Raw genomic sequence first — 18173 nt, forward strand, 5'->3', positions numbered from 1 at the left:
TGCGTGGAAGTACAAGTTCCCCATTCCCATAACCAGCCTACCATAGTGTTGGCAAGTTCCCAAAGTGCACTCCAGGCCTGCATCACCACTGCAAAATCTCAGAACGGGACTTGGTTCAAACTCCTGGCTGGCACACACAAGTGACTAGGAAAGCGATTCGCGCCAAGGTCTGCCAGCTCTGCAGGGTTTCACAGCTGACTTTGCTAGTGGTGCAAGGGCACTGTGCTCCTGGTAGCTCAGGCACACCCGGCACTAAGCTAGGGGGGAACATCTGTCACCTGGAGAAATTCTGTATCTGCAGTAATCTTACGTGCTGTCCCTTACTCTTGTCTCAACCACTACAGTATTTTAAGACAAAAGACAGATCAGGCTGTTCAGACTGGTGATCTCACTGACAGGAGATCAATATGCCAGGAGAGCAGCACCGCAAATGATGTGCAATCTTGCCTGCTGCCTCCAGGGAAGCTTCTTACTGAGGCTTTCAGGCTGGACACATGCCTCTAACAGCTGATACCAAAAGGACACTGGGCACAGTGACGATGTGCATTGCACTTGGGACTTCTTAAACAGGCAGCAATTTGGCCCATGCATACAAGATCAATACCAAGCGTGTTATCGATCGTGTTAGGGAGGGAAAACCTGAATTTCCAGATGCTGTCTGCTACATAACAGCAATATTAGAACAACAGTGGACAACATCAAATGTTCATGCTTATTCTTTTAGATCTCAGTGCTGCTGCTACTACTGACCATGGGTGCTTCTGACATGTCTGTTTCTATCTCCGTGATGCTCCAGAATTATCTGTGACTGACTTGTTTTCTTTCTCCTCTCTGAAAGGACCCAGATGGTAGTGCTTGGTGACTGCTCACATGCCCTAAGGGGTGTCTCCTTAAGCATGGCACTGAACAGCTCAATTTTGTCACCCCTCCTTTTCAGTCACAGATAGGAACTGCAAAGACTGCACAATCTACATTCGAAATAAGAACGTCGCCCAGCCCTGTCTAGCTCGTCTGGCTGCTGGCATTCAGGCCAGTTACACCAGTAGAAAATGTGGAACCTCAGGGAGGGGTCAACTTACTGTCCTCAGAGCTAAGAGCACAAGGCAAGAACATGTGGGCATGCCTCAATAACACAAATCCATAGCACAGCCAGATTGTTCCCCATTTGCAACTTTGGAAAAACCAGTAAACAAGGTGACACTACAGAAAGCCTCGTTTGACACAAGCAGGTGTGAAAATGGGCCTCTTAACAGGAAAAGCTTTTAAATGGAGGAATCTCTAGGCTGGAACTTGCTTACTCTCTGTCTTGGGTAGGGCTTGAATTTGCTGCTTTCTGGAGCATCTTGCGAACCTTTTCCATTTAGCTAAGCCTTCCCAAAGGAACTAAAGCAACAGCGAGATGGCTGGCAAAGCTAATGAGGACTGGGAACCTGAGAAAAATGATTACTTTTCACATTATATAAGCAAACGTGTTATTACAACTGTACATGCATGTATACATGTCAGAACATGTGTTTGCAGGGATTTTTCCTTAAACTGAAAAGACCAAAACTAGGTAAAACCATTTGCCTTACAAACCCCACATACAGCTCAAGGAAAGCATGCTATTGCTTTTCTGATCACAGCTGTCATGTGAAGCAGCTGAACAGGCCTGAGAACCAAGACAGACTCTTTTCACTGCCATTACTACTGCAGATGCCTAACTGTCCAGCCCCATCATCAGAATGTTTGAGCTTACAGAATAAAATGCATTAAATAAATAGAAAGAGAGATATTGAGTGGTTCCCTAAAGGAAAGGCCATTTGAAAATATAAGACCACAGCTACATCCAGTAATAAAATACAATGTGTTGCTCTTGGTACCTTATCAACAAGTCCAACAGCCTCGAAACACAAAAATGTCTCTGAACTGGAGTCATCACTGAGAAATAACAGCACTGTTAAGGGACTCCTTCCTTCAACTTGTGGCTTCCTGGACCTACTATTTTCTTTCCTCTGGTCTTTTGTGTGTGTTTAACTAAGGATCATGAGTTCCAAATGGCCCTTTTTTGGCCTCAAGCCCCTGTTAAAACTCAGCTTTGCAGTTCCAGATGCCAATCAGCTGCTTTGACTCCAGGAAGCTAATGAGCTTTTAGCTTCCTTCCAGCTCAGTAGTAGCAACCTGTCTGCAGAGAAAAGCTTACTGCAAAAGGAATCACGCATTAGTCCTTGGCTCCAGATGCCATTTCAATAAATTTATTTTATTAAAAAAGACTGTGACATTACTCAGAACTGTTTAGATGTTAAACAGTTTTACAAACTTACTGTCAAAAATCCCAGCGAGCAGGGAAGCGCAGAAAAGGGGAAACAAGAAGAAAACAGCTCCACATCTAAATAAAAACCACCTTACTTAGGCAACACTTAATTGAAATATTGACACACCTTCAAACATTAAGTACCAAGTTATGCAATAAAGGTGGAAAAAACACAGAAAACACTTTCACCTCTGCAGACCTCTCAAGTATCTTCTTTCCTGTCTCCAAGAGACATTGTATGAAATGCACTGAATCACAAGGCTGGGTATGGTCCCACTAAGTGCCCTCCCATGCTAGGTGACTTATATGGGACATGGTAAGCCAGTAAATCAAAGCTCATAAAGAGCTGTGGAGTGGAAGAGAGGCCACAGTGCTATATAGTGCAAAACTGTCAGCTCCAGCATCAGGTGGGAACCAGCTGCTAGACTGGAGAGCTCTGTGCTTCCCCAAGGCGAGGTGGTGCTGCAGAGCTGGCAGCTCAGCAATGACAGCAGCCGGCGGTTCTGCAGCAACCAGCCACGCTCCTCCAGACCTCCACGGATGTCAGTTATCTCCACCAGACACACGGTGAGTCAGGGGGTGGGGGGACACAGCACCTTGTGGGATCAGCCCTTCTCTGCCTTTACACACCAGGGTGCTCACACTGAACCTTAACCAGCAAGGCAAAAGCAAATCCTCCCATCACTGGGGAGTTTCCAGAAAGAGGATCGCTTTGTCAGGTGTGGGACTGCGGGGATTTCCACTGCCTACACTTCAAAACACTGTCCTGCTGCTGAGGGACTTTCTGGTCTGGTTTGAAAACCTGCATGCTCCTGACAGGCATTTGGATGTGTCAGCAATGGGCGCTGCTTAGAGCTGCCACAGCCGAGCATCGACAGACAGCATTTCCACTCGGGCTGGCACCTGTCAGGTTCTCCCCTTCACATCCTGCCTTTTATCTTCAGTGCCAAGGGAAAAACACCTTCAAGAAAAAAAACCCAAATCTTTCAGAGCTCACCACACACTGAACTACCCTTGGAAGCCAATTTAAAAGCTTCTTTCTGAGTTACTTGTGCTTCACTGAGTCTACCTATGCTTCCACTTCTCATCAGCATTTTTATATAAAATCTCATAAATGGTCATAAGCCATTACACAGGTATTTGGTTATTCATATCAATTCAGTTCCTCATTAGAGACCTGTCTGCTTAAGGCAGTGAAAGGCAGAACTCCACTGCTTGAATTCCTCCAATAAGAAGGAAGAATAAATATCTCTATTCTCCAGTGGATCTACCCTCATGGAAACAACAAGCACTTCAAAATACTTCCCAGTAGGAAGGGAATATTTGTATATGAACAACTAAATTTTTTTTTTGGGAAACGTTACCAGAATCCAAGCTGAGAAGAAACTATCAGGTCCAGCCTCAGGCTAGAGAAACGAAGGGTCAGTGATTCCTAATCACCAGGACTGGTAACGGAAGCCTCTTTGCTTCACAACAAGCAGAGTCCTGCAATCTTGTCTTTATAAGCATTTTATAAGCAAGTGCCATATGGAACAACTCCCTCATGTTATTAAATAATTTATTATACGCCAACCCAAACATTTCTTCCAATCCTGTTTGTGTCCTGAAATTGCTAATTAATTCCTGCTACAGCTTCCAAAGTCAAAAATGTGCTTCAGTTCCTCTCTCCATTTCATGAAAGATGCCACACGCGCCCAAAGGCAGCCCAGTGCCTCTAATCTGTCTCAATTACAGTCACTGTGCTGCTGTCAGGCAATCCAAGTATCTCCCAAGCATCCAAAAAAAGAATTTGATGTTTTCAATGTCAAATAAATGTCAGGCTACAGAGGAAGCAGCATGAACAGAAGGTTTTTCTTCAACTTCTCTAAACAAAAAATGGACCTTTCAAGGTTACTATTTGGGTACTTATTTCTTATGGATTTCAGCATAAGCTAGAAAGCTTAATGCCTTCAATAACAGATTTTTCATCCTCAAATCACTGTATCCAGGCAGGAACTACAGGCAGCGAGAGGCAAGAGAATATGCTGTTGGTCCTTCCTCACTTAAATCTGGATGCACTGGGACATACCATATTGAAGGTATGGAGTGAAGGGGTGTCGTCCTCCTTTCTGTCAATCACTCTCTGTAGCTTTTTAGAAAAATAGGAAAGATTCTATTAAATGTAGACATGTCTGCTGTTTGATGCACTAACTGAATAACTGACAATCACACGCGGAACTGACACAAACCCATTTTTGTCCATAGAATTACAGGTTTCCTGGAAACACAAATATAAAACTTAAATTTGAACCAAAACACGAGGCAAGACAACATGATCTGGAGAGAAACAGTTCTCTGAAGCCTTAGCTGGTCAAACACACATTTTACAACCACAAATAAATCTATTTGCAAATTAAAAAAAAAAATTAAAAAAATTGGGCCCCCAGTGCATAGCAATGAAGAAGATACTTAGCTGAAACCAACAGAAGCACAGAAACATTTTTCAAGAGGCAAACGGGGAACGTTATGCAGCATCCAACTGCAGCCTAGCCCCGTCTTTACCCTCTTACAGGAATGATCCACATTCACCAGTCACCAGAAAGTAATACAAGAAATTTTACAACAAAACCCCAGCTGACACTACATCACAGGAACTCTGACATCTTCTTTGAAACCACTTCATCCCTGTTAAAATAGTGAAAAGATCCCTAAACCAACAGCTACTTTGTTTAGGACAGTTTTCAATTTCAATGCAGCTTTCTCATGGTAATATTATGCAATTAAAAACCTGAGCTTGAAAGTACCCATCTAAAACATTCCAATCAGAAGCTGACATTTACTGTGGATGCTGTCCATACCCATAGAAAACTCTGAAAAGGTTGGTTTAAGTCAAATAAGCTGAGATACTTCCTTGGGAGTATCAGAATTTCCACCATGTTACAACTAGATCCATTTCTAATCATTCACATATGCAAGGCAGTGTTATGAATGCCCTGATAGCTTCTCATGGGCCATGTGAGTCTGTAGCTAGGTCTAGAAACAGGCCTCCAGACTGCAGTGAGAGGAGGGGCACCAAATTTTAAGTGTTTCAGGGAAGCTAGGATCCAGCCATGCAGAAGACTGCCAATACAATTTAATTTCAATGGGTTTAATCTCAGCATTGTTTTCAGCAAGCAAGTATGTAGGATTTGGAAAGGATCTGCTTGTTCAGATTTAACTGTTAAGCAAAGCCTTGCAGAACTGCCCAAATCTAAGTCACACACACCTTTACCAAGTCTTAAGTTTTAGACTCTAGAACTAACCTGAAGGGAAGCACTTTCCTGGAAGCAGTGCTCATGTAATTGAATAAATGGGATTAGATCTCATGCTCTTAACACCCACACTTTCTAATTCCCTGAGAAATCCCAAACACTCTGCAATGCAGCTAACACCTCAGTCATGCTTGACGTTTCTCATCACTCCTCTTACACATCTGCAAGCTGCCTTTTGTGCTCTGCAGCCATCACTAGGCACATTTTAAGACTCAATGTGCAGAGTATCCCCAAAAGGGGAGTTGGGAACCTGCATTTGCAAGGAATGCAGACTTCCAGGTTCCTGAGTGTTTAAAGGTCATTAGGGATGCTCTGGTTAAGGTAGATCCTTTTCTCTAGATCTTCCTGTCTCCTCACATTTTGAGTGAGTCTTTGGAAGCGCTTTTCCTGATAATAATTTTTAAGCTCTCAACAAGAGAAGATGCAATTATACGCTCAATCATGATTACAGATTTGTTGGTTGCGATTTTAGAGGTCTCAAAACAAAACTCACTAGATTAAATATCTTTCCTGGCTTTGTATGAGATGGACAAAAACTGATGTTCCAAAATTGAGTGGGCTTGCTACCTGGCTTGTTAGCATGAGCCAGCAAGAAAGGTACCACTTTAGGCACCAGGAAACCTCACCTCTGTTCCCAGCTCTGCCCCTGAAATGCTGTGTAACTACGTAGCTCCCTTCAGCAGTCCCCCTCCCAAATTATTTCTGTCTTGCCTATTTAGACTGGGCCTGTATAAGTAGACTGTCACAGTGTGTCAGACACTTAACTTTACCGAGGCTACCAGTTAAAAGAGAATATGAAGTTGCTTCAAATGTCTCCTACAAAAAGAAGCTACATACTCAGTAAAAGAGACTTGCAAGGCTCACAAAACATGACTGGATACGAAGTGGAAGGACTGCTCTTCACATCTCCTCCTTCCAGATAAGCCTGAACCATGGTCTATTCCTAAACATGTTGTTACAGACTTCCAGCTTTCCCTATGACCAAGACATGGAAACATTCAGGGCTGAAACTAATGGTCTGAGAGGCTGAAATAAAAAAAGCTCTCCTTTCTACCACATCCTGATCAACATTCCCACTAATTACCTGAAAATGCCTGGGTCAGCAATCAAGTTTTCAGTAGGTTCAGAACAACGAACAGTTAGATTGACATTACTTTCTAAACAACACAGAGGTAAGATTCCCCCTGCCTACAGTTGACAGGTAAATTTACGTGTCTGCTTTACAGTGTAAAATGCCTGCCTCTCAGTTCAAGGTCATTTCTCGTCAATCCACACTTACGAGATATACGGCACATTAAGTCATATCATTCCCCTGTCACGCTGGAGAAGGGGGCAGGCTTTTAAGACTGTCCAGAGCACTCCAGGGTATAGAAATAAATATAGCTTTATATAGTAGCTTTCACATTCAAGACATCTCAAAGTGGTTTAAATGAGTCAAATAATAGGACTGAAGCAGCTGTGTAGGTAAATGCACTAGAAATTAATGATGAGAAAACAGAAGTCATAATTTTTGTATTCTTTGTCTTTTTGCAAAACACAACTGCAGCTTCAGCTTGACTAATGAGCACCAGTGACTTGTGCAATTTGGAATGTGCAGGTTATTCGACATTCCAGTTTATTTTAACTTTCAGATTAACTCCGTGATTAAAGCTCTCCTTTAACTATAATAAATATCGTTCATGCGGAAATGGGGAAAAATGCTAGACACCTATTGCACATACCTCCCCTGTCTTGGCTGCATTATGAAGAAAGCTTCCTTGCTTGATTTCTAGTACCTCAACTTGCAGTTAGTTCAGAATCACACAACTATCTCCTTTTTATTCACCTTTCTCTCCCCCACCATTAGCTATTAAAAGCACACCTTCAAAGATTGATTAACATAGTGTTGTGAAGACTCCATGGTTTACTGGGCTGGCACCAGAGAATGTACATATTATAAGTAAAATTATTTGTCTTTTAAAAAAGACATACCTTGAGGTGTCAGGGGGAAAATCAATCAATCAACCTGAGATCCACCAAATAAGACGCATTTTGCTTATATGCTCCTTTCTCAGGTTCAGGGCAAGTGGGCTCTCTTTCCTCTTCCCATCTGAGTCACCTAGGTAGCTGTGACAGTTTCAGTTGTTTTGGAAAAACAATGTCTCTAAAAAAAAAGTGTGCTAGGCTTTTTCAGACAAGAATTTTTTTGGGCTGACTGTAATCATTTAACTAGAGACACACAGAACAACTAAATTGAAAGAGAGCATGGAAGGTCACCTAGGTCAGCTTCCTGCTCAAAGCAGGCTCAATGATTAATTTAGACCAAGTTATTTATGCCTGGGTCCAGTCAGGTTTTAAATCCTTCAGTAATGGAGAATCCCCCCAAAACCTTTCTGAAAAACCTGTTCCAACGCTTAATTATGGGGCATAAGTCCACATTGTTATGGACAAAAGAATACCAGATGGGATAGCCAGGGTATTCCAGACAAAGTAAGATTCAAGAGATGTCTGTCTCTGAAGTTTTGAGTTTTGGAAGCATCTGAGACACATGCCTCTGAGAAAGCTATCTGCACTCCTATTACTCCTAAAGGCACCATCTCCACAACACTCAACTGGAGCTGTAACTACTTCCTTCACTTCTGCACACAGTGTTTCTGGAAATCTGGCAAGGGATTTAAATCAACATTACACCATTTTTCTGCCTCAGCTGTTCTGAAACTTTCTGCTGTTCTCTTAACTTGTCAAGTAGCTCTGTCAGCAGAACTTTGTTGCGGTACTTTTGATGGACACTAGAGACTACCGTAACTTTGTGCAGCAAGGTTTTTGTAATTGATTGTGACATGAAATTTCAACCCTAAATTCCAACAGAAGCCAAGTTTCTCTTCCTTGTACTTCACGATAGTACTTGCTAGGCAATCAGGACAACTTTCTGATTTGCACCCCTCTTCAAAGTATCATCTCATTTTTTACGCTTATGCTAAAGGGGGGAAAGTCTCTGAGCTTTAATTGATGCTGTTTCTTAACTGAAACTGAGTAAGTGGCATGGCAGAAATCTGACAACACAACAGTGATAGATGGATCGAGTTTTTCACTGCAGTGACTAAGTTCCAAGACTGAGGCAGTTACAGTTATGTGGAATCAGCTCCTCCTCACCAGCTCCTGTTTTTATTTTTGGCAGACTTTCTTGGCACACTCTTATTTTTATAAACAGTCCTTGAGCAGCATCTGTATGAGCTATGCTCTGTAATAGCAGGCATTCTATTTTAGGGTAACAATTAGAATTACTTGTGGAACAGAAACACTAAATGAGACACAAACATAAAACATACATATATATGTGGGGAAAGGAAAGCATTAACTATTCTTAGTTAGGGTAAACAGTGCAGGGAAGGCTATGAAAAGAAAAAATTTCCAATATTAACTATTTATGAGACATGCTAGACAAGTATGAAGGACATGAAAATCCCATCAGTGCTCGAAGGGTTAAGATCCTGCATTGCCAGAGCACACATTGCTATAACTAAAGGTTATAGCTGGGCTGTAAAACTTGCCTAGATCTTGAGTTATGTATTGGTTTCTGTATATACCCATCTATATAGAGTATCATAAATAATACAGTTCAGCTTCCCCACAGAAATACACAGCAAGTGTAATATGCGTAACACAGTCATACTATTATGTATTTTCAAAATACTCTCTACAATATGAACTCCTCAGTCCACTCACACAATAACCCATTAGGGTAAGTCACTGCCCTCCCACCTTTAACAGAAAATTCTATTTCATTTTTCTATCATTGTGGTGCTAAAAACACTCGAGATACACAATACTTCGGCAGAATTTTGCTGGTTTTTACAAGCATATCACGTACACCTCATCTGCACTTGTTATCACAGCAGCAGTGAAAGCACCAGTAATTATTCTAGTGAAGGCGGTGGAAGCAGCAGACTTTAGGAAGAAGCTCACTATAGCTCTGGCATCTGAACACAATTAACTTGCCTAAGGCCTCTCAGCAAGTCAGTGGCAATGCTGGAATGTGAAAATGAGTGTCTTACTTCCAGCTCTGTCCTTTGCTGAAGCTCCAGATCACTCCATCTCCTCAGTAGCTGCTGTAATTACCATGTGCTTGAGTGGAGTTCCTGCTGTTTAGTCTTTCATAGGCTACTTATTAAGCAAGTATATATAAGGTTGTTCTACTTTAAGATGTTACAAACACATGCATAAGTCCAATTTTCTGTGCATTTATAACTTAGGCCACAAATTCACATCAAGTTGGAAAGGGAATTTACCAGCTGGGATTCTTGTCTTTTGAAGAGACTGCTAGTTATTATACTAGAGCTACATTCTTCGGTGTCAGCCTCGGGCAAGAAAGAGCTGGAAGCCAACTACTGGAGTTACCTTATAGTCCCTTGAGAGCCACAGGTGAAAGGACCTAAAGACTGGAAAGTGAGAATCTTCCCTCCAGCTTTTCCCCTCCACACACTAAGAAAATCTGAACATTAAAGAATGCAAGAGAAGGATAAAGAGGAGGAGCAGTTGTGGATGCTCGTTCCCTATTTCCAGGATAACCAAAGTAGCTTAGAGGTGAGTCAGATTTTTCTTGTTCAGAAAGAAGAGGTTGAAACAATTCAGAAAATGAGTTCTCCTAACTCTTACTAGCCAATCAGAGAGAAGTCAAGGACACAGAAGAACTCTACAGGCAAAGAAATAGCCTAGCCAAGATGTGATGGACAAGAACAACCACCTTATGACTTCATGAAGAGGTTCATATTCTCAACTCCGTATTAATATAGAGCTGAATAAAATTCTCCTGTTACTACAATAGCTGCTACTGCTCACTGTCCCAGCAGTTGTTTCCTACTGTTCCCTCAGCTTAAACTTCAAAGCTACATAGCCCAAAACTGAAAAAGACATTCACACTATGAAGAGTCCATATTGGGTGCGGGCAGGCAGTAGTAGCATTTAACTATCATGACTGAAATTTCTTCTCCAATTTACATTGGCTAGATACTCTCCATGTAGCAGAACTCTTCAAGTTCCCAACTCAAACCTTCCTGACAGAAAATGTCTTTTAAGCAGGCAATTGTAAGATAGTGTAGTCACACAAATATTGTGCTTCCACTTACTACAGCAGCAAGAGCTTTTCTGTTCCACAGATACTGTTTCGCCTCTATCAGGATTCCAGCCTGTTTCATCTCTAAATACAATTTTTTTCCTGGATGTCCCTATGGACGAAGCAAGGGACAGGAAAGCACAGTTCAGAGCTGCAAATTCGAGGCATTCTCAAAAGTGAGAGAGCAGCCATTTGACAAACGTGGTTGCAATTACCAGAACTAAACGCCAAAACTGTTCTTCTCATTCCTGAGCAGGCAGACTAAGCTGGTCCTGCAACCGTCTCAAATTCCTCTCACATGATTTGGTGGAACAGCTACACCCCACACAGTAGAGCTGTGAGACTCTCAGCAGCACTACTGTACACGGCTACAGGGTGGGGTTTCAGTCCTATCATTAGCATTTCTCCCAGAAAAATATTTGTTTCCTTGCAGTCTCCAAGGAACAAAAGCTGTAGGATAGCACTGCACTAACAAGTGAACAGAACCAGCCATGGAGTTCAGAAGGGTCATGCACACTTGAGAAAGCAAAGCTGAACTGCTAGCCCTGACCAGTGTCTGTGTATTCCTGCAAAAATAACTACTGTGAATACACAATATTAAATGCCTACATGAACACAAGTGATCCCATCCACCAGTGATGCCAGTAAAGCTACAGATAAGGCAGACATGCATCTTCCACCTCAAGACAATGCTGATCCTAAGACAATACATGCATACATCAGTGGATTACAAATGCATCTAGTGGTTGACAAATGCTGCCATATCTACGTAACTCCTGCACTACAAACATCACTTAAGTCACCTGTATGCCAGAGAGCACGAAGGATACAGCACTTGAAGACCACCACATCTGGCCCACAAATGAACAGCAGTAACAAAACAAGCAGACTGTAAGAGAAAGGTGGATGGTGATGTTCAATCATGTAACTTACCTCCCTCCATAAAGGTTTGTTGAGTTCTACCCAATAGAGCACTTTGTTTTATTAAATCCAGAGTCCAGCAATATAATGCAATACAGAAGCATAACTGTGCCCTTTACGTGTTTGCCAAAGTCCTTTTACAGCAGCATGCACCAAGATAAAAGCTCAAAAAAATGTTTAAACAGCAGCTCAGTTGCTGATGTTTAATGTGTTGCATGACAATGAGTTGCATGACAGTCTCTCACCACGGGTCCCTGTGAATAAAACCTGCTATCCAGGGAAAATCTGCTGCTCTAACAGCTCAGCCAGCACCTTATGCCACTGAGTTATGTAGAATAAAACAGAGGTTGTTCCATCCTTCAAAGGCCAAGCTGTTCAAGGCTTACTACCTGCACAAAAAATAACAAGGAAAGAACAACTCTTCAGAACTGTGCTAATGATTTATTTTGTGGAACATCTGTGCAGCAAGGTGAGCTTACCATGAAACTGTGAATCACTAACTACTAGGACTGCTTTAGCAATTAAGTCCAGCAGCTCTGCATGGGTATGACCCAAATCTACCATAGAGAACTGATTTATCCTGGCAACAGAGAGCAAGAACTTAGAACAGCCAGTGACAGGGAACACCATGACAATGAAGAAGGGTTTATTGAACTGGTTTCATAGTCAACTGTCCCTGAAAAGTGAGGCAGACACTTCTACTCATTCCTTCTCCTGCCTTGCTGGTCTATATAAAACTTCTCAAGCATGAACTGCAGAACACTTCTAATCAAGTACAGTCCTACAGCAAGTTACCTTTCAGGTACCCTAAAGTATGTACTTGGACTAGGACTGAGACAAAAATCAAAGAAAAACACCTTCTCATCTCTGCAGATGAGTCACCATCAGCCGTAACTGCTCAGCTCATCTACAGTTCACAGAGAATGTGTGGTGTCTGTGAACTCTGTAAAAAGAGCAACACTCCTAAGAATGATTTTCTGTTTTAAGGAAGATTTATCAAGTTAATTATTGGTGACAGAATTTAGCATTCCATTTAAAAATCCATGCTAACTGAGTAACCATTAAATCACTCCCATCTCCAACTCATGCAAGAAATGCACAATATTGAAACACAAAAGGTGTCACAGTGTGTCAACGTAGGCTACAACAATTACAGGCTTAGGCTAGTCCGAAATGAAAATATTTATTGATCTATAATAAGCGTGGTTCAAATTGCTTGAGCTGTCAAGTTAAGCACAACAAGAAGATATTTCAGACTCATTCTTTTCATTGGAAGAAGGTATGTTAGGGCAGAAACAAGACAAAAGACAAAATAATACTCCTGGACCTCCAATCCACATTCCAGCTGCATCTCCCCATATGATTTCTCAAACCCTTCAGTCTCAGCCCTAAACCTACAGTTTAATTTACAATTAAATGTAAAAGACCCATAAAGATCACAAATAAGAGTTTCCACCTGTAGAGCCCAGCTTAGCAGGCCAGGATGCAACCCACTGCCACGTTTCAACCCACCCTGGAACAAGTGAGTGGCTCAACATAGGAACCGCAGAAGATTATGATAATAAACACAGTATATATTGAGAACAACTAGCAGTCAGCAATGGAAATGGTGTTCATGCAAGAAAGGAAAAATTCACAGGTGTCTCCTTTGAATTTGCTATAGATGTTGGGAAAAAGAATGAGAATTTACAGGTACTAGGCTGGAGAAAGTTTGGCAAGGACAGGCTTCACATGGTAATCTTCCTATTAAGGGCAATAACTTTTCTCTGACTCAAAGCACTGGAAGACAGGTGAGAAAACTCATTCCTTTGTAAATTATGAAAAACACACAGAGCCAAATTGAACACCCTGCTTAGTAAAGCAACAGAAATAAGAGCTACTTAATTCTGATAAGTATTTGATGTATGTTGTTGAGAATTCTTAAAAGATGTTAATCCAAGAACAGTTACTTGCTCTCACAAAGGAGATCTTCCCAGTCCCACAATTTCCACTAGCAGGCACAGGAGGGATGTGCTTAGTTCCATTTATCAATTAGTTCAGTTCTACTCACTTATTCACAATAAAACAATCAAAATTAATGATTGAAGGGAGCTTAGAAAGGGCAGGTGAGAGCTGGAGTCAACTTCTAAAGACTAAAGAAAGCAAATTAAAACAATGGTGAAATGGGAACAGCAGCTAATCATAAATACAAACCTAAAGTCAGAGTACAGCTTCAGTGAAGTTTCTCTACCCCGACATGTTGCCTTTAGCTGAAGACAAATTGCCAGCATTTTTGTAATCTACTACGTTAAAGTCATTACTCTGACAGTGCCAGGAAGTCTAATTTCCTGGAGCAGTAACACAAAGATTTATAAGTGGATTTAAACACTCACCTTCTGGAATAGAAAATCTATCATCAGCATCAGGCTACAATGGAAAGCAATGAGGATTTCAGATAATGGAGAAGGAAAAAATTCACCTGCTGACAAGTTCACCCAAAATCTAATTCCCTACCTACACAGGCTGCTGACCAGGGTAAGCATACATACAAAGCTGAACTTTCAAATAAGTTCACCTTTCTGTGAAGTCCCTGCTGCAAGAAAACAGACTTGTCCAACTATAAGCAGCTTTGGCACTAGTTCAGTATTTTTACTCAACTCTCTCCTAAACTTACATTGCCATAAAAATGGAAGTAACATCAAAATGGAAAAGAATAAAAAAAAAAAAAACCACCACTTTAATAACAAGATTTAATGGAGAAAATGAGTTAGCTCATCCACCAGGATGAAACCTACCTGCACATGCCTCCTTAGGGCTGAAAACTTTCAACTCCCTAATGAGATAAACTGAAATCATAGCTGATCTTCAACACCCAAAGCACCTTAGAGTATCTACTTTTATACCATTAGATGTGCCTGTGTGCATAAAGAAGCCACGAGATTTGCTTAAACCAAATAGCACAGAGGTTTGGATTTAATTAGGAATAACCTGCTGATTCCATATAAAAAGCTGATCTGCTCTTCTGGACTCTCTCCTCCCATGTTCCAGCACTGAAGAACAGAGGTGGAGAATACACCACCTTCACATCAGGAGGATTAAAAGTTACAACCTTTGTAACATCTTCAGAGGGCTGATGCACATCAATGCTGATTCTTTTCAGAAAACCCTCCTGCTTCACTGGAGGGCATCTGAGACACTGCTTTCCATGGCACAGGTCTGATTAATCCTGATCTTCCCCTCAGTGCACGAGCCTCCTGTCACTACTCCTGCTTCACAATAAGGACTCTGTGACCAAAGCAGAGGAACTGCACCATGCTATGTATTTGTTGTGTACACAGGAGAAATCAGCATTCGCACTGTGGTCGTGCAGAAGAACACGCTGCAGAGGAGACAGCCAACACCACTATCAGTGACCTACTTCATATGGGGAAGGGATTTTAGCAAGAGTTGTCTTCCCCCCTCACAGAAGCAGTAATTTTTGAAAGTACTAAATTGAGCAAGGTCCTGAGCACAGCATTCCTCATTTCTTGTCAGTTCTGTCCCCCTTCTCATATGGTTCTATACAAGGTATTACCACTTCAACCAAAGATTTATCCTTCGTTTCTCTCTGGCTGCCAGAAAAAAAATAGACTCCTATGAACAAAGAGGAAAGAAGAAGCTTCTCTTCCACAATTTTCCTCATGAGGACAGTAGTACTCTGGACACTGCCAGTGCATATATGCTTTTTTAATATCAGATGAGATGGCCTCTGAAAGCACTGCAAGTTCTCCCGACTGGCATTATCCACTTTACCACAGATAACAACCCTGAACTGGAAGCTTCCACTGCCACAATTTCTAGCACATAAAATTATTAAAGGCTTAGAAATGGTTTCAGGGCTTTTCAAATGCTGTGCTGCAGCAAAATCCAATTCCCATTAAAAAACCAAGAGTAATCAGAAGGAGAGTCTACTTCATCACTCTGAAAAAGAGAATTACCTTCATTCATTCATTCCTGTCCAGAACAAACATATTCCAAGAAAAAAAAAACCACACTAGTTTTTAAAGTAGGCAATAATTCACAAGACCCTTTGGACTGCTCAGGATATGCAAGTGTTCCTAGGCTGTCTTCAACAAAGACTGGAAAAACCTCCCTAGCTCCTCAACTACAAAAAGTTTCTGGGTTTATGATTTTTTGCTACAAAACAAGTAGAGATGTGTGTGATTAAAGTAATTTGGAGACCAAGCAAAGTTTCCAGAGATGACAAAAAACAGTTCTGAGCCGATTCACTGCTTCTAGTTTGCAGTTTTTCAAGAGATAACAAGCACCCTATCTATTAAGCTCACTTATTCCTTTTACAGGGAAGTCATGATGTCAAATTCTTCAAACCTCACCTATAGATCCACCAGGTAAGCATGTTGACTATAAGATTACAGGAAACATAGTAACACTGCACCCCAATATTTGTGAACTACCCCAATGTTAATGTGCTGCATTGCATGAACAACTCTTATTACTGCAGTTTCATTTGCCCACAAAGATTCCAGCTGAAAATTCACTTTAATATGGCTTTAGTTATACAAGAGATTAATCTATAATTGTTGATTTTTGAAATATCATTTCATTGTGTCACTCAAACTGAGTACTTCTGATCATTAAAACTTGCATGAGTTTTTAATCTTTGTAACGAGGTACTCCTTCAGCTGAGTGCTGATCTCATCAGAGCAAATTATACTCTAAAGCATACATCTGACCAGAGCTTTTAAAGGTTTTAAAACTGCAATTTTATTTTGTTATCTTACCAAACAATTCAAAGTCCTAGCGATCTTGTCAGAACCTTTAGTATCCAGGAAGTCTCATGTAAACTAGATTCTTAGCAGGAAACTACTAGTAAAGAACAAAAATGCATTACTGAATTCATTTTTTACTTTTAGCACACAAATGAACAGTTTCTCATGTCTTTTTCCATGTCAAAGGGCTGCTTTCAAAAAGCTGGGGGATTAACCTCCTGACCTAATCTAGCATGAGATATGTAGTCACACTAAAATCTATTCATCTTAGATTAAATGAGGGTATCTTGAAATTATCAAACAAAACATCTTGAAGAGCATGTAACTTCTAGCAACAGAATGTAATAATGAGCTGTGTAAGCTCAGAGAGACAGAGACAGATACATCTCCCATCAGATATTCCACAACACTTCTACCATTAACAGAGCCACATATTAAGATTTTTATCTTAAAGTTATATGACGCCCATTTCTTTGCAGAAATCCTTGATATCCATCTTTTCCTTTTAGTGGCACCCACACTCCAATCACATTTCAAAAGGAAGTGCTGAAGCCCTTGCTTTATTTTGCATTCCTTTTTTTCTGCATCCTTAAGATGTCTCCTTGCTCTGCAATGTAATCAACACACAGCCCTGAACTGATGATGGCATTAAAGTGAAGGTTGGTTACAATTTTCCTGCAGCTCTCCACACAGGATGTCACTGCACCTTCTGAGAGGTGCATTAGTACCTTTTGCAGTAATGCACATGAAAACTGGTGTTTAGATACGAGCCCAGAAGTGGTATCCATCATAGATGGTATCCATTGTAAAGTGTCTGTAAATAGATTAGATCCATCTATATAGTAGGATTAGTTTGTGTATCATAAGACCTTCACTGCCCATGAATTTCAGTGAGTGCAGCACTTAACACGTATAACTATTGTACCATTAGTGACTACCAGTACACTTCTAAGGAGGTTAGAGATGGCCTCTGTTGCTGCCCTCAGTTAATAGTAAGGAAACTGAAGCACAGATTAGTTGACACGATCAAGGTCACTGAAGTAGCATAATGCAGGTATCCCAAGTCCAAGGATCTTGTGGGTCACACTGGCTCTCCAAAATTGTACAAGCAGCACAGGAAGAGTTTAATATTTTCCTTCTGAAGTATATTCAGGTAGTTCTGGGTATTCACAGATCATTAAGGTGAGGGTGCTTTGGGAGAGCTTTTCCTGCAAGGCTCAGTTCACCGGGTGGCACCGCAGCAGTTGCCATGACAATGGCTGAATCTTTGCAATCACATTGTACACACTTCAAATGGAAACCTGTGAAGGTCTCAAAACACTATCCAGTGCTGTAAAAAGTCTGATGAGATCCCAAATCACCTCCTAATCTTCAATTAGTAAGAGTGCCACACATGCAGGAAGGGAATGTGGATCACTTGTGAAAGATTTACCTCTGCCAGAGCTGAAATACAAAAGCTCAGTGCAGAAGAACTGTTCAGTGAACCTCCAGATTTTGGAAAGCTGCGAGCACTACACACTACAGACAAGGAGGAAACACTGCATTCAGGAGAGCTACCACTAAAGACAAAAAAATGGAATTCATTCCCTGACATCACTCTCCAGTTCATCAGAACACTGAAGAACTACAAAGATGCCAGGGAAGGGAAAAGGTTAGTGATAAGCACACTCACCTAACACATTTCACAACTACTTATATTCACGCTTGGTGCAGGTGATGTGCAATTGGAGTTGTAAAGGAAAAGAGCACACATTCACCCATCTATGGAGTTAAAATGACCTAACACTAAATCAGATGGGCTCCTAACAAGATTTCACCAATTCAGCAGA

At 41.2% G+C, this 18173-nt stretch overlaps 1 protein-coding gene across 1 annotated transcript in view; it reads right to left on the reverse strand.

The window, feature by feature from the left end:
• ARVCF (armadillo repeat gene deleted in velocardiofacial syndrome) overlaps positions 1-18173 on the reverse strand; it is a gene marked incomplete at its 5' end in the record, with an annotated part of 64669 nt that overhangs the window by 23381 nt on the left and 23115 nt on the right. The gene's annotated exons all lie outside the window — the stretch shown is intronic.

The sequence above is a fragment of the Merops nubicus genome, unplaced genomic scaffold, assembly GCF_000691845.1.
Source record: "Merops nubicus isolate BGI_N331 unplaced genomic scaffold, ASM69184v1 scaffold44230, whole genome shotgun sequence".
NCBI classification, from domain to species: Eukaryota; Metazoa; Chordata; class Aves; order Coraciiformes; family Meropidae; genus Merops; species Merops nubicus.